General features: G+C 43.6%; 1 protein-coding gene across 6 annotated transcripts in view; it reads left to right on the top strand.

Annotated features, from left to right (window-relative positions):
- fam222ba (family with sequence similarity 222 member Ba) overlaps nucleotides 1-14,726 on the top strand; it is a 222,570-nt gene that overhangs the window by 34,059 nt on the left and 173,785 nt on the right. For 2 of the 6 annotated variants that reach the window (XM_060912366.1, XM_060912363.1), the window contains exon 2: nucleotides 14,300-14,428. The exons of the other annotated variants lie outside the window; for them this stretch is intronic. The gene's annotated coding sequence lies outside the window, so the exon portion shown is untranslated. The remainder of the gene's footprint in view (nucleotides 1-14,299; nucleotides 14,429-14,726) is intronic. 6 annotated transcript variants of the gene reach the window in all.

Genomic DNA, 14,726 nt, shown 5'->3' with positions numbered 1-14,726 from the left:
TACTTATGATTTTGAAGACTGCTTCCTGTAACTTTTTTTTTTGTTTACTAATTATACTTCAACAACTTGAATTCCTTTTTCATTTTGCAACTGGTTTGTAAACCATATCCTGTCGAGTAATTTGCTTGCAAATGATCAGATTAGAAGTAATGATTAGGGGTCTACAGTTAGGGCTGGGCGATTTTACGATTACGATGTTATTCACGATATAAAATCTCTACGATTAGAAATTAGACACGTACGATATGCCTACGATAAGCCTACGCCTTCAATAAAATTACTTCATCCGAAGTTTTGACAGACACGCGAATAGCCAATCATAACTAAACAGTACCGCACGTAACCAATCAGTTGGAAGAGAGCCACGTCAAGTTAGGTTGCGTGCACACACAAACACACACACACACACACACACACACACGTGTAGCAGCAACGCACAGCATGGCTGTGGTGAAGTTTGCAGGAGCGCGGCATTTCTCCAACAAAGCGTGAAACAAAGCGATTATAAAAATGAGCGAGAAGCCGACTGACCGGAGTTCTGAACAGGAAAGTCAGAGCACTGCCCTGGAGGACATCGTTGAAAAGAAGGGCCAGAGATCTTCGGTTGTGTGGAGGTATTTTGGATATTTAAAATCGGACATACAACAAAGTGTTACACAAAACCTTAAACACACTGACGTACAGGATTGCACTTTTTTTCTCCTTGCAGCATAAGGTTTACACGTCAATATGTCTTTTTTTTTTTATGTTTATTTGAAAGCTGCTAGAATTTGCACAAATGATTTAACCATGGTATATAGTTTTTATTTTTCAGTTTCAGTTTATTCATTTGAACAAAAAGAACAAAAGAATGTGCATCCAGTTTGTTTTGGTTCTGTGAAACTTGAAGGCTTGTTAAGCTATTTTTGTTAATTAGGAAGGAACTACTAATTTGTAATGTTCATATTTTGAGCAGAAAATTAAAGAAAATACAAAAATGGTGATTTGATTTATATCGTGATATATATCGTTATCGAAAATTTTGAAAAAATTTATCGTGATATAATTTTTTCTCATATCGCCCAGCCCTATCTACAGTGCTATTAAAACAATGACATTAAACAGCCGTGCTCCAGATTCAAAGAAAGAAGTGGCACTAATATATTTTACAAGCAGCAAAACTTATTTCAAGACTACTAGTAATTAGAAATTTTACATTTTTTAATATTCCTTGTTATTTTATGATGTGATACCTTTTGTGATTTTAAATCTGTAGACAAGTCTTCAAGTTTTGTAAAATTTCGTAATAAAAATGGTCAAAATTGAGTTTTTGCAAGATTTTTAGAAATCACTACTTGTTATGCAAGGAGTTAGATTTCCAGTTAATTCTTACCAAAGGGTACACTCTAGAAAAATAATCTATACTAGATATCTTGTCTGAGGGACACTTAATAGAAATCTATTCAAATGCAGATTCGAGAGGTCCCCAACGCAAAAAAAATGTATTCAAAATAATAGTAGACCAAGGGATACAAGACCTTCTACCCTTTTGTGGTAGGGAACTTGAGAATGCGCATTTGACCTTTGACAATTTTGACTAGATTTCTATTAAGTGTCCCTTGGACTAGATAATTGAGATTGAGAATAATAATTTTTCACTGAAAGATCTGAATATAATACTCATCTCATCTCATTATCTCTAGCCGCTTTATCCTGTTCTACAGGGTCGCAGGCAAGCTGGAGCCTATCCCAGCTGACTACGGGCGAAAGGCGGGGTACACCCTGGACAAGTCGCCAGGTCATCACAGGGCTGACACATAGACACAGACAACCATTCACACTCACATTCACACCTACGGTCAATTTAGAGTCACCAGTTAACCTAACCTGCATGTCTTTGGGACTGTGGGGGAAACCGGAGCACCCGGAGGAAACCCACGCGGACACGGGGAGAACATGCAAACTCCGCACAGAAAGGCCCTCGCCGGCCCCGGGGCTCGAACCCGGACCTTCTTGCTGTGAGGCGACAGCACTAACCACTACACCACCGTGCCGCCCTTTTTCGTGATCTATCATATATATATTCCAATTCCATTCAGCGAGCATGATCTTGAACTCATCTTCGACTCGTTCAGTATCATGCTAGGTGAATGGAATATCTGATGTATCACTCAATGCCAACCAGTATTATTTAAATAGCACTCTTCCATCTGACAACACGCACCAGAAGTGTCAACTTGAATGTAATTGTTGTGTTTTGTCACGATTTCCTTCACCAAGCAGACCAGACTAGTACCAGTACTGATTTGGTTCCCATGAGAACTGAAGCTGAGACATAATTGTGAAGCCAAAAATGTTGTCGTCATTTGATTGGCCCAACAATCTTCATTAGTAGTGTAGTGTAGTGATTTTAAAGGGAATGAAAACTCTACTAAATAAACAAACAAATGGTTTCTTTATTAATGTCCTATACGTGATCTAACACATCAGAGCTGTACACCCTACCTAGTGCCCTACATGCACAATACATCATCTGATACAGTTTGCACTCAAATCAGTCTGTACAGATTTAAAGGAACAGTCCACCATACTTCCATAATGAAATATGCTCTTATCTGAATTGAGGACGAGCTGCTCCGTACCTCTCTGAGCTTTGCGCGACCTCCCAGTCAGTCAGACGCAGTCAGACGCGCTGTCACTCCTGTTAGCAATGTAGCTAGGCTCAGCATGGCCAATGGTATTTTTTGGGGCTGTAGTTAGATGCGACCAAACTCTTCCACGTTTTTCCTGTTTACATAGGTTTATATGACCAGTGATATGAAACAAGTTCAGTTACACAAATTGAAACGTAGCGATTTTCTATGCTATGGAAAGTCCGCGCTATAATGACAGGCGTACTAACACCTTCTGCGCGCTTCGGCAGCGCCTTGATATCTGAGCTCCGTATCAATGCGCTGCCGAAGATGAGGTACGGAGCAGCTCGTCTCAACTCAGATAAGAGCATATTTCATTATGGAAGTACGGTGGACTGTTCCTTTAAAGTATTGGCGTGATGGGATGGACCAGAGATGTCCACAAGTGCTGGTGACTGGCGGTTTTCTCCGCCTACACAGACGATCTGTGCCACTCGATCCCCGGGGGGCCCCCTTGCCTTTCAATGTTCAGGCGATTTTATATCGTCTCTAGTGCCCATAATTTGCTGCAAATCCGATTATTCCACCATGAGCATGACCAGAAGCGACGCCATATTTGTTGATCGATTCTTGTGCTCTGATTGGCTGAGCCAGACCATATGACCATGCCGTAGCGTATGTAGTTATGTTACAGAGCCAGGCAGCATACTACAGAGGGTAACTGAGAAAGCCAAGCACACACACGTCTGGAGGGAAATGCATATTTCATACATATTATCCCATCTCATTATCTGTAGCCGCTTTATCCTTCTACAGGGTCGCAGGCAAGCTGGAGCCTATCCCAGCTGACTACGGGCGAAAGGCGGGGTACACCCTGGACAAGTCGCCAGGTCATCACAGGGCTGACACATAGACACAGACAACCATTCACACTCACATTCACACCTACGGTCAATTTAGAGTCACCAGTTAACCTAACCTGCATGTCTTTGGACTGTGGGGGAAACCGGAGCACCCGAGGAAACCCACGCGGACACGGGAGAACATGCAAACTCCACACAGAAAGGCCCTCGCCGGCCCCGGGGCTCGAACCCCAGGACCCTTCTTGCTGTGAGGCGACAGCGCTAACCACTACACCATAGGGTATTAGGCAGAAAAAGAAATTTACCAGTCAAAAATAATATTTTTATATAATCCTGATAAGCGCCGCAGGTGCGAAGACGAGCGCCGCAGGCGCGAAGTCCCTCTAGGGGGGTCTGGGGGCATGCCCCCCCAGAAAATTTTTGAAATTTAGACTTCATTTCCTGCATTCTAGGACATTTTCAGGGTGAAATGGCGTGTAATTTTTGATCAGAAATATTGCATATTTTTAACTTTGTATTTTTTTCAGTTTCACTCCTGAATGTATCAGATGTATGTATGGTGTTTGATTTGGTAACAAAAGTGAAAAGAAAATAAACAACAATGAATTGTATATAATCTTTTGATCTAGTTACAGTATTTAATAAAAAAAAAAAACAAAAAAACAGTATTCTATTTTACCATACCCCAATGAACCCCCCTTGTTAATCAATGTATCACACTACCTTTTCTGTCTTTTTGTGGAAAAACGAATCAGTTTTTGTCACATTCAATTTGGGGCGTTTGTTGGGATTCATCTTGATCCAGAAGAGTGAGTCAGCAAAAAAAAATGCGGTTCTCCCGCCAAGAAAGAGGAAACTACAACGCAGGGTGTTTGGCAATTTTCGACCAATCAGAATTCGCGATTTATTCAGTCCGCATGTTACAAGATTCAGTGCGGGCCAAAAATGGCGGAAACGATGAAATATTCTGATTTTTCATTTCAAGTTTTCAGTATTTTTCGTATTAAACTGTGTTTCTTACGATTTGTAAATGATGGCGGAACCACACACGGACTGGCCATCGGGAGTAAGCGGGAGTTTTCCCAGTGGGCCGGTGGTTCAGTGTGGGCCAGCGGAGGAAAAAAAAAAAAACAGTTGCGCGCTGGCCTTTAATATGATAAGCAATGTTAACAGTTTCTTTAACAAAACTGTTAACATTGCTTATCATATTAAAGGCCAGCGCGCAACTGTAATAAGCAATGTTAACAGTTTGTTAAAGAAACTGTTAACATTGCTTATCATATTAAAGGCCCAGCGCGCAACTGTTTTTTTTTTTTTTTTTTTTTTTTCTCCGCCGGCCCACGCTGAACCACCAGCCCACCGGGAAAACTCCCGCTACTCCCGATGGCCAGTCCGTGTGTGGGCGGAACATAACTGGATTTATCGGATGACATGTGGGAGTATTCATGTGCGAAAATTTTCGGCATTATCGTCCGTTTCAGTATCCGTCTGTGTGTATACTTGCCCCGTTGAAATCGGCAATCGCCCGTCAAATTTACGGGTGGACGGGTCTCTGCCTAATACCTTACTACACCACCGTATCGCCTCATACATATTATTTTGCAAGTATTTTACAGGGAAATGGTTAATAATTTATTAGCTGAGAATGCACCAGAAGCCCTGGAAGGCATGTACATTTCGAAATTTTCTATGGGAGCATGCCCCCAAATCCCCCTAGCATTAGCGCGTCTTTGGTGCCACGGCGGCTTTGCTGGCGCAAATTCCAGAGCTGCCTACTACTTTTATTTATTTATTTTTTAGCTGTCTACTTCCGACGTTCTGGAGAACCCTGTTGGACATTTAAAAATGATTTTCACAGAAATGGTTATGTGATGGGGGGGGGCGCACACTGAGCCCGGATGTAGATGGTTCGTATTCCTTATGATGATGTTCTCCACCACACTGTTCAGTGGACAAGAATTGAAGTGAGACGAAATCAGACCAGACATTTTTTTTTCAAAATGTAAGTCCACTGAAATGGCGACGGAGGTTGTTTATTAGAGAATACAGGATCAGTGTGCCGTTGCCCTTCAAACAGCATCTTGGCGGGGAGAAAAAGCTCTGCCTGTCTCCATTGTAACCGAAAAGTAATTGTTTTGGCTCACAGCGTCCTCTTTGACTCTGCCGCCCTCAGCTTAATTAGACCAGCCCCCTGTGGAAGCATGGCATTCTGTGCAGCGGGAGGCTTATCCCCGACTCTGCTCCCTGCCAACGCGGCCACGATTGATCAGTCGTGGTGTGACTGAGTCAGCCGCTGTAATATTCATGATCTAATTATTCAGGTTGGAGCAGCAGGCTTTAACGAGTGATTTAACCTCTTGTCGGAGGCTATAAAAGGGAGGCGGGTTAATCTTTCAGGCAACCTTTTTGTGTGTCCACCCACAGGAGCACGCCTCAAAAAGCGCCTCCGCTTCCTCGGGGGCTGGCGAGTGAGATGGCATACCAGCATGACAAGGCGAACGCACACACTTAAATGAGGTGTTGCTGACACTCTAGGGCTATTGCATTTCCCAGGAAATGACAAAGTGACCTTTGATTGCATGCGGCAGCTGCTTTTTACCACGAGAAGTAAACGAAAGAAACCATGTCCGTGCATTTTCATGCATTTTTAAAAATCCTATTCCCCCCCCCCCCCCCCCCCCCCCCCCCCGCCTTAGTTTTCTTATGATCCTGCTGATGGTGGCGCAATACGCAACCCACTGGTTATTACAGACTAATAACCAGCAGTAATTGTAAGCAGAGTTCACTAAATTAATATGTCAAATGTAGCTTTTGAGGTTTGGTCATTGACACGATGAGGATTTGGAGAGATTAGTGCAGCCTGTGTGAACTTCTGGATTAAACCCAGTTAACTCGGCGCAGGTCCCGCTCTCGGGGAAAGCCTGTACGCTGCCATAACCTCCATTACACACGGCCATTTCCTCCCATCGAAACACCGTAATATGCTTTTCATCAGAAAATGTTATTCTGTATATGACTATTTTCATCTGCACTCCATAAAGAGACCTAGAAATGTCTAAGAAACCTGAAACTCATTTACGCTGATGGGTTTTGTTCATTTTTTTTTTTTGGCCATCGTTTCATAGGTCTTAACCTCTGTACGCTGTGATAAGGACATTGTTTTTATGGAATGGCGTACCTTTTTGCACTACTTGTACAGCCTTGTACAATAGAACTGAAGAGAGCAATATAGAGAAAAATTACAAAAGGGACTGCGTTCACAGTAAACGGCAACCGGTCTTGGGGTGGAAAAAAAACAACATATGTGTTTTTTGAAAAATAAATCGTTTGCTGGATGATTCACATGCTTTGAATAGCCTCTTCTTATCACACTCGTACTCCTTCACAAGCCAGAGGGCTCTGCCTCCACAATGCCTACTTGATCTGATCTTGGACAAGTGTGCTTGAAGCAGCTCTGAGTGAATGGTTGATCAGAGATCAGCGCTCCTGCTGTGTAACATTAACATTAGTCATCAAGTGCTGAAAAATCACAACTGCTCTGAAATGAGCGTTCGGACATGCTGGTCGTGAGAAGCTTTGGTAAGTAGGGTGTATAGCTTGGTACGGTTACTAATCCAGATCAAGTACCCTGTGTCAGTTCTAGGAGTCCTGCTTTGACTGATTGAGTATTGACGTTCTCGCAGTAACCGAGTCAATTTCCTGCAGGCTTCTGTTGCTTCAGAGGCATGATGGCCATGGTGATGTGCTCCAGGGCAAGTTTTGCCCTGTATCGCTCTGATGGCCATGGTGGTGTGCTCCAGGGCAAGTTTTGCCCTGTATCGCTCTGATGGCCATGGTGATGTGCTCTGGGGCAAGTTTTGCCCTGTATCGCTCTGTACTTTTTGAACATTCCATCCCAGATTTAGTTCTTCCTCTGCTCTTCTGGGAAGTCTTGCCAGATTTTGGAGCATGGTTCTAGAGGCCCAAGAACATTTAATAAGGTCAGACACTGATGTTGGCTAAGGAGGTCTGGGGTACAGTGGGCATTCCAATTCATCCCAAAGGTGTTCAGTGGAGATGAGGTCAGAGCTCTTATGCAGGAGTTCTTCCAGTCCAACTTCAACACAACTTCTCACTTTGTCCACAGGAACATCGATATGCTGGAAAAGGTCCGTCCATCCATCCGTTATCTGTAACCGCTTATCCTGTGCAGGGTCGAGGGCAAGCTGGAGCCTATCCCAGCTGATCTATGGGCGAGAGGCGGGGTACACCCTGGACAAGTCGCCAGGTCATCACAGGGCTGACACGCAGAGACAAACAACCATTCACACCTACGGTCAATTTAGAGCCACCAATTAACCTAACTTGCATGTCTTTGGACTGTGGGGGAAACCGGAGCACCCGAACTCTCACAGACACTGGGAGGACATGCAAACTCCACACAGAAAGGCCCCTGTCGGCCACTGGGCTCAAACCCAGAATCTTCTTGCTGTGAGGCGACAGTGCTAACCACTACACCACTGTGCTGTCTGGTGGAAAAGGTTTGTGCCTTTTTTAAGTGCCTTTTAAGGGAAATTGTAATGCTACAGCGTACAAAGGCATTCCGTACTATTGTGTGCTTCCAACTTTGTGGCAAGTTTGGGGAAGAACTGTATATGGGTGCGATGGTCTGGTTTCCATATAATGTGTCTACACTATAAGGTGCACCAGTGGATTGGAACCCATGGTAAATCCGGTCCAATAAACTATACCAGTAGCAGTCTTGAAACCAGTACTCCGAGATGTCCACAAGCGCCGGCAACTGGCGGTTTTCTCCGCCTATGCAGACGGTCTGCAACAGCTACTCGATCCCAGAAAAAAAAACCCTTGCCTTTCAGTGTTCAAGCGTTTTTTTTTTTTTTTTTAAATAAATATTGTGTTCGCTGCCCATAATTTGCTGCAAATCTAATTATTCCACTATAAAATTGTCTTCAATTCAGGTCTAGCATGACCGGAAGCGACTCTGTATTTGTTGATCGATTCTTATGCTCTGATTGACTGATCCGGACCACATGACCATGTCACAGCGGACAACTTGGCAGATGACGGTAAAGACGCAGTGGGTTGTTGCAGACCATTTCACTCGGTTTTCACAAAATATTTTATTAGCTCCCCAGCCGTCGGCGATGAGCTATTGCCATCACACAGCGTCTGTCATCCGTCCGTCTGTCCATAATTCACAAAAATCTCTCCTCCTCCCTGAGTTTTCAGTGGATTTTGATTCTGATTGATTAGATCTTCCAAACAAAACAGTCTGTACAAAAGTTACTCCCTGGTTTTGTGATTTTTCTCATTAACAAGTCACTAATTAAATCAGTTAAAGAACTTTCAGGAAAATCGTTACTCCTCCCTGAGTTTTCAGTGGATTTTAATTCTAATTGTTTTGTTTCGAAGATCAAATTGTTCTCATGAAGAGCAACTTGGCTAATTATAAACGAGTCTGGTTTCTCATGGTATGGCCATCTGAGATGCTGTATCGCTGACACTCTCTGGTAATGTAATGTAATATAGTTTACACATGCACCAAATAAGCTCACCACATAGTTATGTTACAGTGCCAGGCAGCGTACTACAGCGTATTTTACAGGGAAATGGTTAGTAATATATTAGCTGAGAATGCACCAGAAGACATGTAAATTTCAAAATTTTCTGGGGGGCATGCTCCCAGATCTCCCTAGCATTAGCATGCCTTTGGCGCACCACGATGGCTTAGCCGCCACAAACTTCAGAGCCACCTACTATTTTATTTATTTATTTATTTATTTATTAAAGCCAGCTACTGGGGTGGCACGGTGATGTAGTGGTTAGCACTGTCGCCTCACAGCAAGAAGGTCCTGGGTTCGAGCCCAGCGGCTGACGAGGGCCTTTCTGTGTGGAGTTTGCATGTTCTCCCCGTGTCTGCGTGGGTTTCCTCCGGGTGCTCTGCTTTTCCCCCACAGTCCAAAGACATGCAGGTTAGGCTAATTGTGTTATGGCCCTTTTCCACTACCCTTTTTCAGCTCACTTCAGTTCACTTCAGCCCGACACGGCTCGCGTTTCGACTATCTAAGAACAGCATGACTCAGCTCGCTTCAGCCCTGCTTAGCCCCCAAAACTCGCACGGTTTTGGAGTGGGGCTGAAGCGAGCCAAACCGAGCTGAGTGAGGCTAGGGGTGTGAGGAGACACTCCCCTGTGCACTGATTGGTGAGGAGGAGTGTCCTCACACGCCCCGCGAGCACGCTGGGATCTGTAAACACCGTAAACCCGGAAGAAGAATTACGAGAATTATGAAGCCTTATGCGCCTCGCCTCATCCATACGCTCTTGCCAGTATCTGTTGGCGTTGTTGGTGACAACAAGCCACAGCACCAAGACCAGCAACACTAATGACTCCATGTCCTCCATGTTTATTGTTTACTCTCCGGGTTGTGAGACTACCGCTTAAAAGGTCACTGATGTCACTGTTTGCGCCGCCTAACGACATCACGTGACGTCCACCCACTTTCGCTAACTCCACCCAATGTGTCCACCCACTTCCAGCCAGCACGGTTCAGCGCGGTTGTAGTCGAAATGCAACTCCAACAGCCCCACTCAGCCCAACTCAGCACGGCACGGCTCAGCCCAACTCAGCCGCGTTGGTAGTGGAAAAGCGGCATAAGCCCTGCGATGACCTGGCGACTTGTCCAGGGTGTACCCCGCCTCTCGCCCACAGTCCGCTGGGATAGGTTCCAGCTTGCCTGTGATCCTGTGCAAGATAAGCGGCTACAGACGATGGATGGATAGCCGGCTACTGCAGAGAATCCTGCAGTACTTGGCATCAGATCTCCGTTTCTCAAAAGATCATCTTAAATGTCATGAGAGTTAATGTAATGCTTTTACTCACTGTTTAACGACGTGTCCCAGTCCATACCCATTGTGTTAAGATCTCTGAGATTGTGGGATGATGTGGTCATTTCCAGACCTCTTAGGATCTGTTCCTGTGACCACAAACTGATGAGGTCTTGCTTCTTGGTAGCTGACCAAACAGAACTTTCCAGGTTTTGCATTGTATTGACTGGAACGGTATGTGAGATTACTGAAGATTGATCAGGTGGGAAAAACTATACACCAGAGTTAGTGGAGGTTTTTATTGCCAGTCAATGGTCGGTCCTATTTTTAGGTCCGTGTTTAGGGGTGGATAAACGTCCTTGATGGAGTTTGCTTAATCTTTGAAGAGGACCTGCATGAGATAATTAAGAGAAGTCTAGTTGCAGTATGACAACTCAACGAACAAAAAATGTTGTTTAAACATGTGCTTTATCAGTCTGCTTCTGTTAAGATATTATATTAGACACGAGTGTTTTAGTGGGAAATACCCCACATGTATTTTTCATACGAGCTACATCTGGGACATTGAGAAGCCATGGCCGAATGGTTAGAGAAGCAGCTTTGGGACGAAAAGGTCGCCAGTTCGATTCCCTGGACCAGCAGGAATGGCTGAAGTGCCCTTGAGCAATGTACGTAACCCCCAACTGCTCCCCAGGCTGCTCTGGGTATGTTGCATGTCACTCTGGATAAAAGCATCTGCTAAATGCCTGTAATGCAAATCAGTCTTTCATTCACAATTGCCTCATGAACAAACAGGTCACCATCATAATATAGATATATTTTTAATTTACTTGCCCAACAACCTGAGAAAGGAAAAACCTTTACTGCCTATTGACTTTGTCAAAAGAAAACCTTTCTTTTGATATGTTTGTTTAAACGTAACACACTCCAATGGGTTCATATTTCACTGCGCACACAAACTGAAGCCCTAATCTGGCTGTTGGTAGGATCTCATTTTACTTGGTACATTATCACTGTGACTAAACGGCAAGATCCAGTACTGTGCAGCACAAAAAGTGAAGACGCTAGACAGACTCTAGGATCGCTTTTTTTTTTTTTTCCTTTCCATGAGACCAGAACACCTCATCGCTGAAATCTTAGCCAAGGACTTTCTGCCTTTTTGTTCGAGGGCATAAAGACGTTATCAGGAGAGGATAAAGACTTTGGCAGTGCAAACGCGTCCCTTATAGGGACTTGCTTTTTAAGCTGACTTAAGGCTTCTGGACTTGCTCGATGAGCAAGCTAATACGTTTAAGTTATTCCACAAAATCGAGTCATACATGAGCTGATAGCTGATAAGGCGCGTAGCGGCGAGTTGGCTATAAGCCATGTACGACGAAATTTGAGTGGAATAACTGTTTTATTCAATCAAGGTTCACTGGATTTTGTGAAACAGAGCATTTTTATTGCAGGGATGCAAACGGCGTGCCTTTTGGCGGATGCCGCTTTTTTGACTGCTGAATTGCAGGGATGCAAACGGCGTGCCTTTTGGCGGATGCCGCTTTTTTGACTGCTGAATCACGCAGATCATATATATATATATATATATATATATATATATATATATATATATATATATATATATATATTTTTTTTTAGGGGGGGCGTTGGAGTGTCTGATTATAATTTCAAAGTAAATTCTGTATTAAAATTACTATATAAGCAAATGCCGTTACACTCCATGAAACATAGGAAGTATAAGTATGAGAAGAAAACAGTAAATCAGAAAGCTGCGCATGTTTGCGCGAAAGCTGTGCAAAAGTGCGCAACTTTCTGATTTACTGTTTAATTCTCATACTTCCTATGTTTCATGGACTGTAACGGCATTTGCTTATATACAGAATTTACTTTGATGAAATTCTAATCAGACACTCCAACAAAAAAAAAAAAATCGGATCTGCGCGATTCAGCCGTGAAAAAGGCGGCATCCGCCAAAAGGCGCGCCGTTTGCATCCCTGTATTATTTTTTTTGCAAATTTGATAACTTTTTTTGTACAAAATGTCAGACAAAATCATTTCCACTTAGAATGTAAACAAACCGGTGAAATGACAGTAGCAGTTTGTGAAAATGCTATAATAATCCTTGGGGGAAAAAAAAAAGATACATGCTTACCATCATACTTATTTATTTATTTTTTGGTATTTTTGGAGGTTTGTTTTCAAGTAGAGTTTTTATTTCGTCCTCGGTTGGTTCAGCAACATGCGCCGCCATTTTATTCTTCTTTAGGATTTTTTGGCAGTTGGCAAACCAACTTTAAAGATGCATTGCTGCCACCAACTGGGCTGGAGTGTGGAACAGGAGAGATTTGGGGTGGAGAAAAAAAAATCTATATTCTTTTAGCTATTTCCATTTCTTTTAAATACTTGTTAAAAAAAACCCAACAATGCCATTTTGTTTTTCTCTACTCGCAGTATATGAGCTGATATCCTTGTAGTAGAGTAGCTAATCAAACATGCGATTTGATCATATCCAGTGAATGTAGATTTTTATTTTTATTTTTTTTAAATTTGTCAATCTGTGCAGTACTATTAGAACCTTGGCAAGGAGGTAACTTGTTTTGGAGAAGGTTCTTCGTTCCAGTACAGCTCAAATGGCAATGGAAATGATGGGAAAATTGAAATAAAAGTTTCTTGTTGAAAGTTAAGACTGCTTTATTCCCTTTTCCATTCCAGGAACTGAAACTTGTACTCTCATAAATCAATATTAATCAGTAGCTGTAGTTATCGGTTAACTTGCTAAGCAACAAACTTTTCTAGCCGGACGTGAGGCAGCCGACAGAGAACACTTGTCTGGCTAAGGACATAGATTTGAATGTAGGTCATTAACTTGTTGACAGAGTTGTGGCTCAGTAGGACACGGACACGCTAGGTCGGACACGGGTTGAATTTATGACTTTGAGCTAATGGCCTGCTGTATGTTCAACGTCAATGGATTTATTATTATTATTATTATTATTATTATTCTCATCTCATCTCATTATCTCTAGCCGCTTTATCCTGTTCTACAGGATCGCAGGCAAGCTGGAGCCTATCCCAGCTGACTGCGGGCGAAAGGCGGGGTACACCCTGGACAAGTCGCCAGGTCATCACAGGGCTGACACATAGACACAGACAACCATTCACACTCACATTCACACCTACGCTCAATTTAGAGTCACCAGTTAACCTAACCTGCATGTCTTTGGACGTCTTTGGACTGTGGGGGAAACCGGAGCACCCGGAGGAAACCCACGCGGACACGGGGAGAACATGCAAACTCCACACAGAAAGGCCCTCGCCGGCCACGGGGCTCGAACCCAGGACCTTCTTGCTGTGAGGCGACAGCGCTAACCACTACACCACCGTGCCACCTATTATTATTATTATTATTATTATTATTATTATTTTCGATGGAGTCGTATCAGAAAGCTTACAGCACAGCTTTTCACATACAGATTGTTCTCGCGTTAACATGCCGCACACATGTGCAGCGGCCGTGAAAGCCGAGACCCAAAGACCACACGTGATTTTAGTTTTGGCAGGCGCTAGCTGGCGGGTTTTGCCGCTGATCTACTACCTTGTTCCGTACTATATTTAATCTTAAACGCTCTTGGCAAAACCATACCCATGCTGTTGAATGATGAGAAACGAGAGAAGGCTGCTTCTGCTACTTATGCTTAATCTCGAACAACCCGAGCACTCGGTATGTATCAGCACTCACCTGGGTCAGCGCAAATCCTAAAATAACTCGACGCCCAAAAGAAAGGAAGAAAGAAGCAATAAAGATACAGCAGCCGTCCGACTCCCCCGTGCCTTCCCCTTCAAAAAGTGCTTCTGCCTGCCTGGGAGTTTTTCACAGCAGTTTAGCAGGCCGTAAAGCTTACTGACCTTGTCAGGCCACTAGTCTCATCCCAAACCCTCGCTTCATAAGCTTCGTTACTTATGGAATTTTCCACACCCCCCCCTTTTCTGCCTCCCCAGAGCCCTTGTGTCAACAGCCTGGTATCTGGAATGATTGATGCTGTAGTGCTCATTGAAAAATAGGAGTGTGTGCGTTTGTGTGTGGAGATCACAAATCTGCTGCAGGCTGCAGTAATGCCCTGCACAGCTGTAAGTACCTTTTGAACATGCTTACTGGGGCAGGAACAAAGTGACAATGTGTGAGGGAGGAAGATAGTTCAGAGGTGTGTGTGTGTGTGTGTTTGCATGCAAGTCAACTTGGTGAATAAGCTTTTTATCGGTGTGATCATATGATTGAAAACCCAGCGTGTGTTCAGTTCCTACTCTGGATTGTGTTCCAGGTTTTGTGTTAACATCCCGAAACAGATCAGACAGCACCGCTGACATTTTGTTGTCAATTCATTTAACAAATGGAGTGTACTGTAATTGTTGGAAAGCCCACCTGGTC

Source organism: Neoarius graeffei, chromosome 28 (genome assembly GCF_027579695.1).
Source record: "Neoarius graeffei isolate fNeoGra1 chromosome 28, fNeoGra1.pri, whole genome shotgun sequence".
Classification (NCBI taxonomy): Eukaryota; Metazoa; Chordata; class Actinopteri; order Siluriformes; family Ariidae; genus Neoarius; species Neoarius graeffei.
This window is presented reverse-complemented; position numbering and strand designations above follow the sequence as displayed.